Here is a 13,346-nt window from a genome sequence, read left to right on the forward strand (position 1 = left end):
TAATACTCTCTAGGTCAAGCATGTCAAACTCAAAGGCTAACACAGGCCAAATAAACAAGGGTTAAGTTTATGTGGGCCGAAAAAAAACAAACGCTTCAATTTTCATAGGAACGTAGGTTTATTTCAATAGAGACATGCTGAATACAAAGGGCTGAAATGAATGAGTAATTGTTACATAAAATAATAGAACATTCTAATAAAAATTAATATTGTTTCTTGAACATTAACTTATCAGACACTGAATAACTGCACAAATTAATAAGTATAACGCAAATAAACCTATTTTTCTTGTTCTTCGAAAGCGAACTATTTCCTGTTGCGCACACCAAACAATTTGGTTCAAGACTAATGACATGGCAATCGGCTGCTAAAATATTCGCTGCTAGTATTAGTGGAGAAAAATGGTGCGCCTGCGCGTAAGGCGTGTAAGGGAAATGAATGCAACATGATTATAGTAATCAATCATTAGCGAATGTTATAGTTCGTTATTAATAATTATGTATAAAAGGATATTGTAAAAATTAAGTTATGAAATTTTTATTAAAGCGTTTCTTGCATACCATTATATTGGCTGGGCTGCAAAAATATTCATTATGGGCCACAAGTTTGACATGCTTGCTCTAGGTCCATTCATGCTGTCTCAAATGGTAAGATTTCATTCTTTTTTATGGCCAAGTAATATTCCATTGTATATATGTACCACCATGTTTTTATCCACTCATCTATCAATGGGCACTTGGGTTGCATCCATATCTTGACTATTGCAATGAACATAGTGATGTATATATTCTTTCAAATTAGTATTTTTTGTTTTTTCAGATGTACACCCAGAAGTGGAATCACTGGGTCATAAGAAAGTTCCCTTTTTAATTTTTGAGGACCTTCCATGCTGCTGTCCATAGCTGCACGAATTGGCATTCACGCCAACAGTGCATGAGGTTTCCCTTTTCTTCACATTCTCGCCAACACCTGTTGTTTATTGATTTATTGATTATAGCTATTCTGGCAGGTGTGCGGTGATATCTCATTGTGGTTTTAATTTGGATTTCTCTGATGATTAGTGGCATTGAATATCTTTTCATATGTCTATTGGCCATCTGTATGTTCCCTTTGGAAAAGTGTCTCTTTTCCAACTTTTAATTGGATAGTTTGTTTGGTGTTGGATGTTAACCCCTTATCAAATATATCATTGGCGAATATGTTCTCCCATTTAGTGGGCTGTCTTTTCACTTTGTTCATGGTTTCCTTTTCTATGCAAAAACTTTTCAGTGTGATGTAGTCCCATTTGCTTATTTTTTCTTTTGTTTCCCTTATTCAAGGAGATATATCGGAAAAAAATATCGCTAAGAGGAATGTTGAAAATTTTACTCCCTGTGTTTTCTTCTAGGAGATATATGATTTCCTGGCCTACATTGAAGTTTTTCATCCATTTTGAATTTATTCTTGTAAATGGTGTAAAAAGATGGTCTAGCTTTATTTTTTTGTTATTTGTATGGGATTGTTTTCCCAACAGGTTTATTGAATAACGATCTTTGTACATTCTTGCCTCCTTTGTCAAATATTAATTGATCATATAGTTCTGAGGTCATTTCTGGGCTCTTTATTGTATTCCATTGATCTATGCATCTATTTTTATGCCAGTACCATGCTGTTTTAATTACAACAGCCTTGTAGTATAGTTTGAGATCAGGTAGTATGATTCCTCCAACTTTGTTCTTCTTTTTCAAGATGGCTCTGACTCTTCAGGGTTTTTGTGGTTCCATGTAAATTTTTTGGATTATTTGTTCTACTTCTGTGAAATATGTCATTGGCATTTTGATAGAAATTGCATTGACTCTATAGATTCTTTGGGTAGTCTGAACGTTTCAGTGATGTTAATTCTTCTGCTCCATGAGCATGGTATATGCTTCGATTTATTTGTATCTTTACCAACTTATTTCTTTAGTATCTTAAAATTTTCTGAGTACAGGTCTTTTACCTCCTTGGTTAAATTTATTCCTAGGTATTTTATTTTTCTTAATGCAGTTAAGTATGGAATTGTTTTTCTTAGTTTCCCTTTCTTTTTATTTTATTTTTTAAAATATATTTTTATTGATTTCAGAGAGGAAGGGAGAGGGAGAAAGAGAAACATCAATGATGAAAGAGAATCATTGATCAGCTGCCTCCTGCATGCCCCCTACTGGGAATGGAACCCGCAACCCAGGCATGTGCCCTTGACCGGAATTGAACTTGAGACCCTTCAGTCCGCAGGCTGACACTCCATCCACTGAGCCAAACCAGCTAGGGCTTAGTTTCTCTTTCTGATAGCTCATTCTTGGTGTATGAAAATGCAACTGATTTCTGAAAGGTTATTTTGTATCCTGCTACTTTACTACATTCATTTTTTCAGTTCTAGTAGGTTTTGGTGAAATCTTTAGCATTCTCTATATACAGAATCATGTCATCTTCAAATAATGGTAATTTTACTTCTTCCTTTTCAATTTGGATGCCTTTTATTTCTTCTTCTTGTCTTATTGCTGTGGCTAGGACTTCTAGTATGATATTGAATAAGAGTGGTGAAAGCAGACATTCTGTCTTGTTCCAGAACTTAAGAAAAATTGTTTAGGTTTTGCCCATTGAGTATGATGTTGATTGCGAGATTGTCATATATGGCCTTTACTGTGTTGAGGTATGTTCCCTCTATTCCCATTTTGCTGAGAGTTTTTATCGTAACTGGGGGCTGGATTTTATCAAATGCTTTTTCTATATTTATTGATATGATCATGTGAGTTTTAGTCTTCATTTTGTTTATGTGGTGTGTCACATTTATTGATTTGTGGATATTGTACCAACCTTGCATCCCAGGAATAAATCCCACTTGATCATGGAGTGTGTTCTTTTTAATGTATTGCTGAATTCAAATTGCTAATATTTTATTGAGGACTTTTGCATCTATGTTCATCATAATTATCTCCCTTTGTAGTATCTTTATCTTGTTTTGGAATTAAGATAATGCTGGCTAATAAAATGAACTTGGGAGTCTTCTTTCCTCTTGAATCTTTGGAACAGTTAAAACATAGATGTTAGTTCTCCTTTGAATGTTTTGTAAATTCACCTGTAAGCCATCCCAACCAGGATTTTTGTTTGTTGGGAAACTTTTTTATTACTGCTTTCATTTCATAACTTGTAATTAGTCTGTTCAGGTTTTTTGTTTCTTCTTTATTCAGTTTTGGAATATTTTATGTTTCTAGAAATTTATTTCTTCCACATTGTCCAATTTGTTGGCATACAGTTGTTCATAATATTTTCTTAAAATTTTTTGTATTTCTGTGGTGTCAATTATAACTTCTCTTTCATTTATTTTATTTATTTGGGTCCTCTTTTTTTCTTGATGTGTCTGGTTAAAGGTTTATCAATCTTGTTTGTGTGTTGTTGTTGTTTTTATCCTCACCCAAGGATATGTTTTGGGGGTATTTTATTTTAGAGAGAGGAAGGAGAGAAAAACCTCAGTTGGTTGCCTCTCATAACACCCCAACCAGGATCGAACCTGTAACCTAGGTATGTGCCCTGACTGGGAATCGAACCTGCAATCTTTTGGTGTACAGGATGATGCTCCAACCCACTGAGCCACACCAGCCAGTGTTTTTTAATCTTTTTGAAGAACCAGCTCTTGGTTTCATTGATCTTTTGTATTATTGGGTTTCTTTTTTACTCTATTTCATTTATTTTCACTCTGATCTTTATTATTGCCTTCCTTCTACTCACTTTGGGCTTTGTTGTTCTTTTTCAAGCTCCTTTAAGTGTAAGGTTAGATTGTTTATTTGAGATATTTTATGTTTTTTGCAGTAGACCTGTAATGCTATGAATTTCCCTCTAGGATTATATATACTGTGTCCCATAGATTTTGGGTGTTGTGCTTTTATTTTCATTTCTCTCAATATATCTTTTGATTTCTTTCTTGATCTCATTGTTAACTCATTCATTGTTTAGTAACATGCTACTTAGCTTCCATGTTTCTGTGTTTTTCAGGGTTTTTTCTTGCGATTGATTTCTAGTTTTATATTATTGTGGACAGAGAAGATGCTTGATATGATTTAATCTTCTTAACTTTATTGAGACTTGTTTTGGGGGGGCTCTGCGATCAATCACCCCAAAGAGGAAGGCCCAGGCCACCCTCTGCCAGCGATTGATCATGGAGCCCTGGCCAGGTGGGCAGGGCCTCCCTCTGCACGGTGATTGATCGCCCTGCAGAGGGAGACCCAGGCCACCTGGCTGGCGACGCTGTGGTGGGTGGGCGGTCCAGGCAGCAATCGCCTCATAGAGGGAGGCCCAGGCCAGCCGAGCAATCGCACCCTATGCCTGTCACCCGCAGAGGGAGGCAACCGGTGGTGGGGGCTTCAGGGGCAGTGCCACACAGATGGCAAGCAGTGGCAGCAGCCAGGGCAGGGTCAGCTGCCCTCAGCCAGGGGAAGGAAAGCCTCAATAGGTCCTGATCACCGGCCAGGCCTAGGGATTCTACCCGAGGGGTCCCGGATTGCGAGAGGGTGCAGGCCAGGCTGAGGGACACCCACCACCATCCCCTGCATGACTTTTGTGCACTGGCCTCTAGTATATATAGATTCCTCTGTTGTTTTTTGCTTTCTTCTTCTAAAAGAAGTCCCTTTAACATTTCTTGTAATACTGATTTGGTGGTGATGAACTCTTTAACTTCTCCTTTTCTGGAAAGCTCTTTATTTCTCCTCCCATTTTATTTATTTTTCTAATTAATTTTTTAAAATATTTATTGTTGAAAGTTTACATTTTTTTTTCCCCACCGACCCCCTTGAGCCCACTCCATCCCTCACCCCAGGCCCTCACTACCCCACTGTCTGCATACATGGGTTATGCATATATGCGTACAAGTTCTTTGATTGATTACCTCCCATTCACCAACCCTCCCCCACCTTTGCTCCAAGAGTCCACCTTCTGTTCTATGCTTCCATGTCTCTAGTTCCACTCCATTCATCAGTTTATTTTGTTAATTAGATTCTAAATGAGTGAGATCATGTGATACTTGTCTTTATCTAACTGACTTATTTCACTTAGCATGATACTCTCCAGGTCCCTCTATGCTGTCTCAAAGGGTAAGAGATTCGTCTTTTTTTACTGCTGCATAGATTTCCATGGTATAAATGTACCACAGCTTTTTTATCCACTCATCTACTGATGGGCACTTAGGCTGTTTCTAGATCTTAGCTATTGTAAATTGTGCTACTATGAACATAGGGGTGCATATATCCTTTCTGATTGGTATTTCTGATTTCTCAGGATATATTCCTAGAAGTGGGATTACTGGGTCAAATGGCAGTTCATATTTAATTTTTTGAGGAAACTCCATACTATTTTCCATAATGGTTGCACCAGTGTGCATTCCCACCAGCAGTCTACTAGGGTTCCCTTTTCTCCATATCCTCACCAGCACTTGTCACTTGTTGATTTGTTGATGGTGGCCAATCTGACAGGTATGAGATGATACCTCATTGTCATTTTAAATTGCATCTGTGGAATGATCAGTGACTTTGAGCATGTTTCCATATGTCTCTTGGCATCTGTATGTCCACTTTGGAGAAATGTCTATTTAGGTCTTTTGCCCATTTATAATTGGATTGTTTATCTTTCTTTTGTTAAGTTGTATGAGTTCCTTATATATTTGGGATATTAACCCTTTATTAGATGTATCATTGCCAAATATGTTCTCCCATACCATGGGCTCCCTTTTCATTTTGTTAATGGTTTCTTTTGCTGTGCAGAAGCTTTTTATTTTGGTGTAGTCCCATTTGTTTGTTTTCTCCTTAGGACAGTGGTTCTCAATCTTGGCTGCACATTAGAATCACCTGGGAATCTTCTTAAAATCCTGATTCCTAGGCCTCGTCCTCCGGAAATTCTGTTTCTTTGTTACTAATGTTGTGGCCCCGCCCCATAACAAAGAAACAGAATTTCTGGAGGATGAGGCCCAGAAATCAGGATTTTAAAAAGATTCCCAGGTGATTCTAATGTGCAGCCAAGGTTGAGAACTACTGCTCTAGGAGATGTATCCATAAACATATTGCTACGAGAGATGTCTGATATTTTGGTGCCTATGGTTTCTTCTAGGATTTTCATCATTTCCCAACTTACGTTTAAGTCTTTTATTCATTTTGAGTTTATTTTTGTATAGTATGTTGTAAGTTGGTGGTCTAGTTTCATTTTTTTTTTTTTTTTTGCATGTATCTGTCTAATTATCCCAACACCATTTATTGAAGAGACTGTCTTTACTCCATTGTATGCTCTTGCCTCCTTTGTCAAATATTAATTGAACGTAATGGCTTGGGTAAATTTCTGGGGTCTCTGTTCTGTTCCATTAATCAATATGCCTGTTCTTGTGCCAGTACCAGGCTGTTTTGATCACGGTGGCTTTGTAGTATAACTTGATATCTGGCATTGTGATTCCTCCAACTTTGTTCTTCTTTCTCAAGATTGCTGCAGCTATCTTTCTCAAGGTCTTTTTTTGGTTCCATGTAAATTTTTGGAGTATTTTTTCTAGATCTGTGAAATATGCTGTTGGTATTTTAATAAGGATTGCATTGAATCTGTAGATTGCCTTGGGTAGTATGCACATTTTAATAATGTTGATTCTACCAATGCATGAACAAGGTATATTCTTCCACTTGTTTATATCTTCTTCTATCTCTTTTTTCAATGTCCTGTAGTTTTCCAAATACAAGTCTTTTGCCTCCTTGGTTAAGTTTAATCCTAAATATCTTAATTTTTTTGTTGTTGCAATGGTAAATGGGATTGTTTAGTCTCTCTTTCTGAGAATTCATTATTGGTATATAAAAAAAGCCATCAATTTTTGGGTTTTAATTTTGTATTCTGCTACATTGCCAAATTCATTTATTAAATCTAGTAGTTTTTTGGTGGAGTCTTCAGGGTTTTCTATGTACAATCTCATGTCATCTGTGAATAATGAGAGTTTTACTTCCTCCTTTCCAATTTTGATGCCTTTTATTTCTTCTTCTTATCTGATTGCTATGTCTAGGACTTCCAGTACTATGTTGAATAAGTTTCTCCTTCCATTTTAAATGATAGCTTTGCTGGGTAGCATAATCTTGGTCCTAGTTCATTGCTTTTCATTACTTTTAATATTTCATGTCAATAGCTTCCAGCCTGCAATATTTCTACTGAGAAATCATCTGATGGAAGCTCCCTTGCAGGTAACTGTCTATCTCTTACTGCTTTTAAGGTTCTCTCTTTGTCTTTAATCACTGGCATTTTAATTATGATGTATCTTGGTGTGGGCCTCTTTGGGTTCATCTATTTTGGGACCTTCTGTTCACCTGGACTCATGTGTCTTTTTTTCCTTTGCCAGGTTAGTGAAGTTTATTTCTTCAAATAGGTTCTCAATCCCTTGCTCTCTCTCATCCTTTTTGTATTCCTGTGATGCCAATGTTGTTATACTTGAGGTTGTCCCAGAGGTCTCTTAGGCTTTTTTTGGTTGGTTTGTTGGTTTTTTTTGTTAAACATGTTTTTATTGATTTCACAGAGAGGAAGGGAAATGGATAGAGAGATAGAAACATCAATGATGAGAGAATCACTGATCAGCCGCCTCCTGCTTGCCTGCTGCTGGGGATCGAGCCCACAATCCGGGTATGTGCCCTGACTGAGAATCGAACCGTGACCTCCCAGTTTATGGGTCAATGCTCAACTACTGAGCCACAACAGCTGGGCTTTTTTATAAATTCTTTTTTTCTTTTCTTTTCACTGCTCTCCTTGGGTGTTTTCTACTATCTTATTATCTAAATTACTGATTCAATCCTCTGTTTCATTTAACCTGCTGTTGATTCCTTTGAGTGTATTCTTCATTTCAGATAATGCACTCTTCATTTCTGATTGATTGTTTTTTATGGTTTCGATGTCTTTTTAAATCTATCACTTTGTTTAAATTCTCACTCTGCCTCTGCTGGAGTCCAGGGTAAGTGGCCACTAATGAGATTTTGTGTGCTGGCCCTTGAAGAGGGTGCCTGGGTTCCTTACAGACATCTGTCTATCTCTAACAGATAGAATCCCCACAGATTTTCATAGCCAGATGTTATATGGACTCCTCTTCCTAGCTCTGTTGCTCCAGAGTAGGGAGCCCAGCACAGAGTTGAGACCCTATACTCCTCAGGGGAGGCCTTTGAAGCTGATATATCACTCCAAATTCTCAACCACCACATATGAGTACAGAGGCAGTCCTTTTCACATCTCTCCCCTTCCTACCAGTCTCAATGTGGCTTCTTCTGTAAATCTTTCATTATAAGACTTCTGCTCAGCTAGTCTTTAGTTAGTTTTCAGATTGATTGCTCTATAATTGTTTAAAATATATTTTTATTTATTTCAGAGAGGAAGGAAGAGGGAGAGAGATTTAGAAACATCAATGATAAGAGAGAATTAATGATCAGCTGCTTCCTGCATTCCCCACACTGCACGCAACCCAGGCATGTGCCCTGATTGGGAATAAAAACGTGACCTTCTGGTTCATAGGTTGAATCTCAACCACTGAGCCATGCTGGCCAGGCATTATTCTATAATTTAGCTATAGTTGCAGTTTGGACCTGGGAGAAGGTAAGTTGGATCCCACATGGTCTTTTGTGATGTTATTTAAATCTCAAACTATTCTGTGTCTTCCATGGCAAAGTTGCTTATCCTTAGGATGCTAAACACAAGGATTTGCAGTGAATACAATGAGACTCTGCCAGGCATCATTTAGGAATAAATGGGTTAATTTCCTACCAGGTAAGGGCATTCCTTTAGAGACTCACTAAAATTCATTATAAATAGAATCTGGTAGAACTAAGTGGTAGCTCATGGGAAAAATTAAAGAAAAAAATTTGTTCTATATCTGCCCTCAAGTTTAGAATCAAATATTATATTAGAGTGAGGTCTTGCTTATTTATTATTATCCTTGGAGCTAACATTTAGGACCAGATGGGAAGAGCCTAACTTTTAAGTCTAAGTATATTCATCCAAAAGTCAGTCTGCACTCATATTTTTCTAGCCTGTTTAGGAAGTCTGTGAATGAAGAATAAATTAAAGGACTTCAACTTCTACTGATGGACTGTTGCCATCCTACGACCTTTCAAACCTATGCTTCAATGTCAAAAGGATAAAATTTCTTTGCTTCCCTCCTTTCAATTAGTTGCTAATAACTTAAACTTGCCTCATTCACACTGGGTCCCAGCCATACGGGACTTTCCCTTCTAGTACCCATTAGTTATAAACTAAAGAGCACCAGGGATTGCTAGGCAGGAAACCAAAACAAAATCAAACAAACAAAACTATAAAACTTACATCATAATAATCAGAAGTATCTGGGAGGTTTCCAAAGTTAAATATTATTATAAACTTCTTATCACATTAAAAATACTTTATAATTAATCTATGTGATAAGATCTGAATTTGACCATTAAATGTGGAAATGAGGGCAGATTCTGGGGCATTGTTATCACAGCTATGAATTTGATGAATGAGGTCTTAGAAGTCCAGGTCTTGGTTCACTGTAGGAAGTTTATTTTCCCAGCTCTGTAAACACAAGTAACTTTATCGATTCCAGGCTGCTTTCTTGCTGGGTCTATGTAGTGCTTCCTTATATTGAATAACATATTTGTAAAAGTAAATGTAACCAAATAAAGTACCTGAGGAGACTTCCTGCCCCCAGAACTATTAAAAAATTGTTTGGAAGGGTGTGCTCAGGCCCCTGTTTGTAAATAACCTTATTATCTCTACAACTATATTATTACCTCGTTAAAACCTCTGTGAACTCCATCTACACTAATAAAAGAGAAACATGGTAATTAGCGTACGACCGCTACCCTTTTCATTGGCTAATCAGTGAGTATATGCAAATTAACTATCAGCCAAGATGGCGGCCGGCAGCCAGGCAGCTGGAAGCGAACATGAGGCTTGCTTGCTGCAGTGAAGGAGGACTCCAACGTTCCCCGCCTGCGCTGCTGGCCTCTGAGCTGGCAGTTTGAAACTTTGTAACAAATATAGAAGCTAAACAAACCACCGGGATCTCAGAGCTGGAGTGATACATTGTTTCGATTATAGAACACAAACAAACCAGCGGAAGCCTCAGAGCTAGAGCCAGAGTTAAAGCTGGCCCAGAATAAAATAAAAAAAAGAGAAAAAAAAGGAGCCATTGGGCGCTTCAGTCAACAACCGCCAGCCTGAAAGCAGCCCTCAGCCCCTCACCCAGACTGGCCAGGCACCCCAGTGGGGACCCCCACCCTGAAGGGTGTGTGACTAGCTGCAAACAGCCATCATCCCCTCATCCAGGCTGGCCAGGCACCCCAGTGGGGACCCCCACGCTGATCCAGGACACCCTTCAGGGCAAACCAGCCGGCCCCCAGGCCTCTATCCTTTATAGTAAAAGGGTAATATGCCTCCCAGCACAGGGATCAGCGGAGCCTCGAGGCCTCCTGGCACCGTATCAGCGTGACAGGGGGCAGCGCCCAAACCCCCTGATCGCCCTGCGACTCTGTGTGTGACAGGGGGCGGCACCCCAACACCCCCCACACACACACAGGCCCTGCTCTGTGTGTGACAGGGTAGAGCCATAACCTCCCCATCGGCCCTGCCCTGAGTGTGACAGTGGTGGTGCCCCAACCCCCTGATGGGCCCTGCTCTGTGGGTGATAGAGGGCAGTGCCCCAACCCCCCCTACCCCCTCCACGGGCCCTGCTCTGTGTGTGATGGGGTAGAGCCATAACCTCCCCATTGGCCCTGCCCTGAGTGTGACAGTGGCGGCGCCCCAACCCCCTGTTCCACCCTGCTCTGTGTGTGACAGGGGGCAGTGCCCTAACTCCCCTATCGGCCCTACTCTGTGAGTGACAGGGGGGAGCTCCCCAACCCCCTGATGGGCCCTGCTCTGTGCATGACAGGGGCAGCGCCCAACCCCCTGATTGGCCCTGCTCTGTGCGTGACAGGGTACGGAGCCCCAACCCCCCCGATGGGCCCTGCTCTGTGCGTGACAGGGGGTGGCGTCGCAACCTTCCCATCGACCCTGGCTTGAGTGTGACAGGGGGCGGTGCCCCAACCCCCCAATCGGCCCTACCCTGAGCGTGATTGAGGGTGGCATCGCAACCTCCCGATCCTCCCTGCTCTGTGCATGACAGGGGGCGGCGCCCCAACTCCCCAATCAGCCCTGCTCTGAGCCCGACCAGGGGCTACACCTAGGGATTGGGCCTGCCCTCTGCCACCCAGGAGCAGGCCTAACCCAGCAAGTTGTTATCTCCCGAGGGGTCCCAGACTGCGAGAGGGCACAGGCCGGGCTGAGGGACCCCCCGTGTGCACAAATTTTTGTGCACTGGTCCTCTAGTCAGTTTATAAAAGGCAGCTTTACCATTACCAAATTGTAGAATCCAAGTATTAGCAAAGGTAGCCCAAAAATTATTACTCAAAGATGAAGGTGTTCTCTATGCATAATGTCTCAAGGTCAAGGAGGAGGCCATTTTCTTGGGCATCATTAATGAAACCCTGGAAAGATACATGGGCAATGACCACTACAAGGATTCCACTTTGCAGCAGAACTACCCCAAAACTGACTGCCAAGTAACTGAAGAGAAGCAAAAAATGTCTCCAGGTTTTCTACTGCTCTCCAGCAATTACTCCCAACCAATCACAACTATTTAAGCTTCCTATTAGACAGCTGCAGCTAAGTGTTATATTACTACAATATCAAAAGCTAATGTCACAGAAAACTTGCATGCTGAAAGAACTCAGCTAAAAAGAACTTCAGGTTGTGACCACAGATAGGACTCCACAAACAGCAACATGGCTCTTTTCTTCTTGATAAATTGCAAGTGTAGGCCCAGCAAGCCAATAATATAGGCAAAAGGTGACTTTTATGTATAGTTATTCCACTACTGATCATTGACTAACTCTGTATTAACTTGTAAAGAAATATCTCCAGAGTTACACAAGACTGTGTGTACTCTTTTTAGATACCTTCTTTATATTTCAGAAAATGGGAATTAATTTTGGATGGAAATCACAGGCATTTTCACAAAAGAAGTCTGAATGACTTATAAACACACTAGAGGTCCGGTGCATGAAATTCATGCACAGGTAGATGTCCCTAGATCTGGCTGGCAATCAGGGCGGATCGGGGCCTTCTGGCTGCTGGCCAGGACCTTCCTTCCAGCTGCCAGCTGGGGCCTTCCTTCATTCCATGCCACCCCCTGGTGGTCAGCATACGTCATAGCGAGCGATTGAACTCCCGGTCTCCCAGTCAAACTCCTGAGGGGACACTTTGCATATTCGCCTCTTATATATATATAAATGAAAGGTTGCTCAATTTCATTAATGATTGAAGAAATACAAATTAAACCACAGTGAGTTACAATTTTATAGTCACAAGATGTACAAAATAATGCTGGTCAGTATGGCTCAGAGATTGAGTATCAACCAATGAACCAGGAGGTCACGGTTCAATTCCTGGTGGGGGCACATGCTCAAATTGAGGGCTCAATCCCCAGTAGGAGGTGTGCAGGAGGCAGTCAATCAATGATTCTCTCTCATCATTGAGGTTTCTGTCTCTCCCTCTCCTTTCCTCTCTGAAATCAATAAAAATATATATTTTTTAAAAACATTGACAAAATGTAAAAGTCTTTCAATTTAAATTTTCAAATAACATGCATTGTTGAGGATATGAAGCAAAAAGATTCCTCACGCACTGCAGAGAGCTAAATTGAAGCAATCACTTTGGCAAATACTAGTTTGGCATTATCTAAAATACAAAGGTGGTAAAGCCAAGCAAGAGCATTATGTGTAGGCACAGAACAGACTTTGTTGTGGAAACTTAAAGCAGAGGGTCAGCAAAACATGCATGATTCACTGATAGCTCAGTCTCCCACAAAGAAATGTGAAGGGCCAGCATTACTGCTGGATATACCAGGGGGCTCTACTCCACAGGCAGGACTCCAAAAGAATGGCCTTACTAATAGGTGAAAGAGGAGAGGAAGGGATTAGTGTCCAGCTATCTGAATTTAGATGTCAGCAGAGCTGGCTGGCAAAGCCACTGCTAGCATCCCATGACCTTGTGGGAAATTGGATGGGGGCGCAGCCCCTTCTTAAGGGGAAGGAGGAACTCTTGATCCCAGCTGTCTAGGTGCTGGGCAATCTGAACTTTCAGAGGATCAGACAATCACACTTGTCTCTTCATAACTAGTACAGTTGGCCATGTGCTTTACAGCCCATCAATTTCACTCCTAAGTGTATACCTAAAGGAATCTGTTATATAGATTCCAATATTTTATATACAATAATAGTAATAGCTACATTGCTGATAATAGCAAACACTGTAAACAA

Source organism: Myotis yumanensis, unplaced genomic scaffold, assembly GCF_028538775.1.
Source record: "Myotis yumanensis isolate MYYU_CA2020_CCGP unplaced genomic scaffold, mMyoYum1.0.hap1 SCAF_1, whole genome shotgun sequence".
Taxonomy (NCBI): domain Eukaryota; kingdom Metazoa; phylum Chordata; class Mammalia; order Chiroptera; family Vespertilionidae; genus Myotis; species Myotis yumanensis.